General features: G+C 40.4%; 1 pseudogene; it reads right to left on the bottom strand.

Moving 5' to 3' along the window:
* Positions 1 to 5,193: 5,193 nt before the first annotated feature.
* On the bottom strand, positions 5,194 to 5,706 carry LOC101655921 (annotated as a pseudogene).
* Positions 5,707 to 7,057: the final 1,351 nt, after the last annotated feature.

The following is a 7,057-nucleotide window of genomic DNA, read 5'->3' as shown; positions in this document are numbered from 1 at the left end:
TCCCAGCTCATTCCATTTCCTCTTTAGCATCCAGTCCAGTGAATTCCCCCAAATGCCTGCTGGTCAAGAACTGGAGGAGGAATAACAAGCCAGCTCCCCTAAGGGACCCTGCAGATTCGCTGTGTGTGTGTCCATAATTGTCTCTGCAGTTTCCAAGCTAGCTTCTGGCCCTTGCCTCATTAACTCACCTTCCCTCTAACTTTGCAAACCCCTTTTCCCTTCCACCTGTCTGGACTCTATCTCCAATGTTTCCTTTCTCGTCTCAATAATAATAACAACAATGATATAACTAATAATAACTAACACGAGGGCTTACTCTGAGCCAGGCACTGGACTAAAAGCTCCATATCCTCATAACAATGCTATTGCAGTCCCTGGATGGTGAGAACGGTCAGTACACACAGCTGCTAACCTGAAGGTTGAGGGTTCCAGTCCACCCAGGGGCATCTTGAAAGAAAGGCCTGATGACCTATGGCCTATTTGCAAAAAACAAGCCATTCAAAAATCCTAGAGCACAGTTCTAGCCTGGCGCATATGGCATAACCATGAGTTGAAATTATTTCACTGTTTTTGTTGGTTTGTTTTAACAACCAAGTGGTTGACACCCAGGGCTACACATCAAAAGGTTGGCAGTTCAAACTCATGGATGGTAGAGAAGGAAAGGCCTGGCGATATAGAAATATTATAGCCAACAAACCCTATTGACCCCCTCTGTAGCATGGGAGTCAAAATGGAATTGGTGGTCATGGGTCTAATAAGGTTGCTTCTTTTATTACATCACTTTACTGTAGGGAAAGGGAGCACAGTGAGACAAAACAGCTGGACAAGGCTAAACACTTGGTAGGAAATATCCCAGTCAGACTTAGCTGGGCAGGTGCTTTTCACCATCCTGGATTGCCTCCTGTTATAGTGTTGTATAGAGCTGTTACAGTGTTGTATAGAGCTGGAAGATAGAAAATTTTAGCAATGGTTTTATTTTAGAATAGGGTGTATGTAAGGTTGCTCTTTTTTCAATCCCATGTATGGACCCTATTTACTTTATTCTACCACCTGTCTTTCACTTTGTCATACTGTGGTGGCTTGTGGGTTGCTATGCTACTGGAACCTCTACCACCAATATATTTCAGAGAACAGAAGAGTCCGTTGTGGTGAAGAGGTTTCAGTGAAGCTTGCAGTCTATGACAGATGGAGAAGAAAGGCCTGGTGATTGACTTCCACAGATAAGCCATTAAAATCACCCCAGATCAGAACCAAACATTGTCAGATATAGTCCCTAGCCCATAAGCCCCCACGGTTGGAGGGCATGGCCACTTACACAGTGGTTGGGAGTCTAGAGCTTACTAAGATTGTAAGGACGGTGCAGGACAGGGCAACATTTTATTCTGATGGATGTGGGGTTGCTAGGGGTTGGATTCAACTTGGTGACCAATAACTATGACAACGACAGTAACAACAATTCACTGTACTCTGTGCCTCAACCATACCGGGATGAGTAGGAAATAACTTTTGTGCATAAGGTCACCAACTAGCTCCTAGACTAATAGCAAAGACTGATATAGGAAGATAGAGATGTTTTAAGTACACAGTAGGGTGTTATCAGAGAAAGAGAAACTCCAGAAAAAAACAGGAAGGTTTCTTATTGTGAAAAATATACCTTGTTCAGTCAAGAAGTGGGTGGCCCAATACATCTAATACTCTAGAGAATTGTGGCCAGTGGAGTCATGGAAAGGTAGTTTTGTGAAAGCTTAGCAACATCCATGGTTCTTTTATTTAGAAAACAGCATGCTCTTACAAAAAAAAAAATCAAGATCCATATTATGATCAGAGCTGTTTTACTCTGTAGCAAGAGGGACAAGCTTTGGCATGAAACAGAGCAGGGCTGGATCCAGCTTCATCACCTCCAAGCTAAGAAATACTAAACGCAAGATTTGATCTACTGGGGCCACAGATTTTTCATTTATAATTTGGGAAGGATTTTACAAGCATCTGGGTTGTTTATAACTTTTGGCTACCAGGAACAAAACTTCTATGTCCATTTGTGTGTGTGTTTTTCTGTGAAAATATATATTCATTTCTCTAGAAATGCATTTCATCATAGGAAATGAAGTTGAATACATGCCATAAGATAGGTAGATAGATAGACAGACAGACAGGTAGATGCTATTATGTCTACTCTGACACTTGGTGACCTAATGGACAAAAAAGGCACCATTTCCTGTTCTGCCTCATGCGCAAGATCACCAGCTTGTCGAAGTCCATGACCGCATCACTGCGTCAGTCCATGACCTCGAGAACGTTCCCACTCCTGCTGACCCTCTGCTGTACCAAACAGTATGTTCTCTTTCAGTGATAGATTCCTCTTGGTGACATATTCAAAACAAGCAAGTCTGACAACATTCTGTTGTGAAGAATACGATTGTAAACAGCTCATTTGTTTCCTACTATGGCTTGGGCTGAAAGTTACACTGAACTCTATCTACCATATGTCATCCTGATGGTGTTTGAAACTCCAGTGAGAGAGCTTCCGGCATCACAGCAACAAGCCACCACAGTCTGACGAACTACAAGATGGGTGGGGAAATACTACTTAGCTAAAACAGAACATGAGAAGTATGAAAGGAGGAAAACTGGAAGTTGTTGAAAATGAAATACAGCACATATTCTAGACATTAGCCGAGATGGATTAGTATTGGCCATTTTGAGGGAGATAATCATATGGTTAATTAACAGGGAATGACACACTCAAGAGGAATTATGTCACATTCATTGGAAAAAGGAATATTTCAAGACCCATCTTGATGTTTTGTGCAATAGGATATCAATACTGTCTACTAAGATCAGTAAATACAATTATTTTTTTTATTTTTTTTTAGTAAATACAATTATTATTCAAATTTTAAAATAGCCACTAAAGGCAGTGATGAAGAAGTTGAAGAATTCTATCATCTTCTGCAGCCTGAAATTGATCAATCATGCAATCAAGATGTAGTGATAACTTTTGGTGATTGGAATACAAAAGTTGGAAATAAAGAAGGATTAGTAGTTGAGAAATATGGCCTCTTTTATAGAAATATGATCTTGGTAATTGGTGGAGATACATGATAACATTTTGCATGACCAATGACTTCATCGTTATGATTACCTTTGTCAACAAGACAAATGGTGACTATACATGGGGATCATGCTAGATGTGATGCACAAGAATCAAATTATCTACATTGGTGGAATGAGACAATAGGATTTTATCAGGCAAAATAAGGCTAATGGCCAACTGTGGAACAGACCATCAATTGCTCATATTCAAGTTCAGGTTGAAGTTGAATAAAATTAACTCAGTATGACCTTGAATATTTCCCCCTAAATGTAGAGCTAATCTTAAAAATATAGTTGACACATTAAACACTAATGTCCAAAGATCAAATGAATTATAGAATGATATCAACCGTATCATAAAGAAGACAAAAAGTCATTAAAAATACAAGAAAGAAATAAAAGTCTAAAGTGGATGTCAGAAAAGGCTCTGAGAAAAAAAAAAGAAAAAAAAGGCTCTGAAAATTTCTCTTGCATATAGAGTAGCTAAAGTGAGTGGGAGAAATGATGAAGCCAAAGAGCTGAGTAGACATTTTCAAAAGCGAGAAGATAAAATGAAGCAATGAACACAAAGATGTAGAGTTAGAAAAGCCAACAAGAAGAAAGCTCAGCATATTTCAAACAGTAAGAACTGGAGGAAAGAATTCAAGTCTTGAGTTAAATTAAAAGATCCCATATAGAGTGGTTATGAGCCCAGATTGACTTTATGTCAGTGAGTTATTTTTTAATGGGTTAAGTTTAGTAACCCATTAGTCTGGGTACTTTAGAGAAACAAATCCACAGAAACCCATGTATAAGAGAGAGTTTTATATAAAGGGTAAGGGCACATCAAGAAAACATCCCAACCCAGTGCTGCCCAAGCCCACAAGTCCAACATTAACCCATATGTCCAACACCAATCCACAAAGTCTTCCTCCATCTCACAAAACAGAAACAATGATGCCGACTGCAGGGGGAAAGCTGAGTCAGTGAATGTGTAAGCATCTCAGCACTGACAGGGGTCTCCACATGGCTAATCCAGCACCCAGGGCTGCATCAGGGTAGGTCCATGAGGCTTCTCCTCTGGGATATCTTGCAGGATGTGAACCTTGCCAGCTGAAGCAGGGAACTACCTAAGGCAGCTGCACCCTGGTCTGACCATCACAAAGCAAGAGACCTGAGAACTAGAAAGGTGAGGCTTGCTGAGCCATTTATCTCTCTGCCCTTCAATTAACCCCACATATGTTTATCGGCCAGGTTGGCACATTAAGTTTTAACTATATCAAATAACATAAGTGGCAATGAACCAATAAATGTAATAATTTGATCATTGTAATTCTGCCCATTAGGATTTAATACATTTGATATATATCCACTCAGCTACATAGCATGTTTCTATTGACCAACAAGAAAACATGTATACAATTTCAAGTTGTCTTCTCTACTTTTTCTAGTTCCTTTCAAAGGAGCTCAATGATTCTGTAAATTGGTCAGTATAATACAACAAACATAAGGGGGAAAGTACAAAATGACAGCACCAATGTCAAGGCTCGTGTTATGGCTATAATTAAAGTTGTTACCATTTTTTGTTATTCACAAAATTTCTTTAGAACATAAGTCAATGCTATTAACTGTAACTTGAGGTATATACACAATACATACCCAATCTTATGCAAAATACTTTTCATTAGCCACATTACATTTTAAAATATTGGAAACAGTATCTGTGCTGGTTTGTACTTTGACTTAATGGAACAAGAAGACAATGGTGCTCACCAAAGGAGGGTGATATTGAAAACAAAGTTCTCCAAGTTAGAAAAGTCTTCCTCTTCCTTTGTACTTGCCTGAGGCTACCCAAGTTCCGACTGTTTATGAGGAGAGAGAAAAAAGTCAATCACAGCTTGAAGACCTTGCTTTGGAAGAACTCATGAAAAAGCAAACTTGAAAGGTAAGATTTTGTGTTCTTCTTCTTTCCCCCCCAAATAAGTGGTCTTAGTTTTTCTTCTTATAGAAAAAGTTTGAATCGTTTATTATAAATGTATCCAAACCATTAATTTTTCAGCTTTCAGGCAAAGTCAAGCACTTCGTTTATACAAAGTCTCTGAGATGAGGTCCGTAGATCCTCTAATGAGATCCTCTAATCTTGAATTGTGACATCATCCACTCAAGTCTTTGGCACAGCCCCTCGCCAGCAGAGCACAACACGCCGGGAGATGCCACTGGTGAGCTTTTGTACAAGTGAACTTCAAAAACGGGGAGATTTCTGCTACTGTCATGCATCGTTAACATTTGTTTATTAGCAAAATTCAGCAAGCTAGTCTGCCTTAGGTCCTCCTGTGCTAACATTTTATAAAGCTATTTTCTCATTACAGAAATCCTTTCTCTGTCTGTACTGTACAGAGCAACTACTACAAACTCAGTGTAGGAAGTGTGCCAGGAAGAACGAAAAGATTCTTGGCCACCAATATCCCCCATTCGGAAACGCGTCTTATTAACCACTGTCTTGTCTCCATTACTTCCTATTGTAGATGTGTGCACAACCTCATTCATAGAACACTGATAAAGCGTCGTAGTTTCCCCTGCATTATCCAGCCCAACAATGTTAACTTTGTGCTCCTGGTGATTGAACAGTCTCCACATCCTTGGGCAGCACAACCCACTCCAGCCTGCCCCTCCCCGAGCTCAGGCAGAGGCAAAGGTAAGAGAAGCGCTGAGCCTCCGCCTCTTCTGCTGCTGCTCCTGCGCTGCCAGCGGGCCCGCTTTGGCACTTGGCTGACTCCAGGTTCTGGGACATCGCCGCCCCGCTGCCTGGGTCAAGCTACCGTGCCCCTCCACAACCCCCCCACCCCGTTTTGTTTTGCTTTTATGGATCTGCTACCCAAGACGTCTTTATGGTATAAATCTGTTGCATGAGATTTGTTTACAGTATTGAAAACCCAAGACTTTGACGATTAAGGTCATGCCTAATGTGAGCCATGATAGTTTCATATGCATGTAAAAGCTGAATATTAAATCAGAAAGACTGAAGAAGAATCTATGAGTCTGAATGGCGGTGTTGGGGAAGACTATTGAGAGTACAATGGACGGCTGAAAGAACAAATCTATCTGAGAAGCAGCCTGGCCAGAGTGCTCCTTACAGACGAGGATGGCAAGACTTCATCTCACATACTTTGGACATGTTGTCAGGAGGGATCAGTGCCTGGAGAAGGGCATCCTGCTTGATAAATAAGAGGGCAGTGAACGAGAGGAAGGCCCTTGATGAGATGGATTGACATAGTGGCTGCAGCAATGAGCTCAAGCATAGGACCAATTGCGAGGATGGTGCAGGACTGGGCAGTGTTTCATTCTGTTGTGCATAGGGAGCCTATGAATTGGAAGCAACGTTATGGGACCAACAACAGCATGAGTAAAATATTGAATGATGCAGGAAGTGTTAGAAGGAGGAAGAAGAATACAGAATAACTGTGCCAAGAAGAATTGATCATCCGTCAATCATCTCAAGAGGCAGTATATGATGAAGAACTGATAGTACTGAAGAAAGAAGTACAAATTTAATCTAAAGGCACTAGTGAAAACCAAAGCTCTAGGCAATCATAAAATACTAATTGCAATGTTTCAAAAAACAAAACGAAACTGATGCAGTGTTGGAAGCACTTATTCATCTGCACCAATAAACTTGGAGGACACCTACTTGGCCAACTGACTGGAAGAGAGTCATATCTGTGCCCATTCCAAAGAAAGATGAAGCTGTATAATACAAAAAGTATCAAACAATAAAATTGATGTTATATACACGTAAAACTCTGGTGAAGATCATTCACCAGTAATTCCAGCATGACATTGACAGAAACTTACCAGGACTTCAAATACAGATCCAGAAGAGCATAAGGCCTGAGGGATAGCATTGATTATGTCAGTTGGATCTTGGCAGAAAGGAAAATGTCAGAAAGATATTTACTTGTGTTTTATTGACTATGCAAAAGCATTT

Source organism: Echinops telfairi, unplaced genomic scaffold, assembly GCF_000313985.2.
Source record: "Echinops telfairi isolate 266 unplaced genomic scaffold, ASM31398v2 ScPeMD7_7469;HRSCAF=8507_0, whole genome shotgun sequence".
In the NCBI taxonomy this organism is placed as follows: Eukaryota; Metazoa; Chordata; class Mammalia; order Afrosoricida; family Tenrecidae; genus Echinops; species Echinops telfairi.
This window is presented reverse-complemented; position numbering and strand designations above follow the sequence as displayed.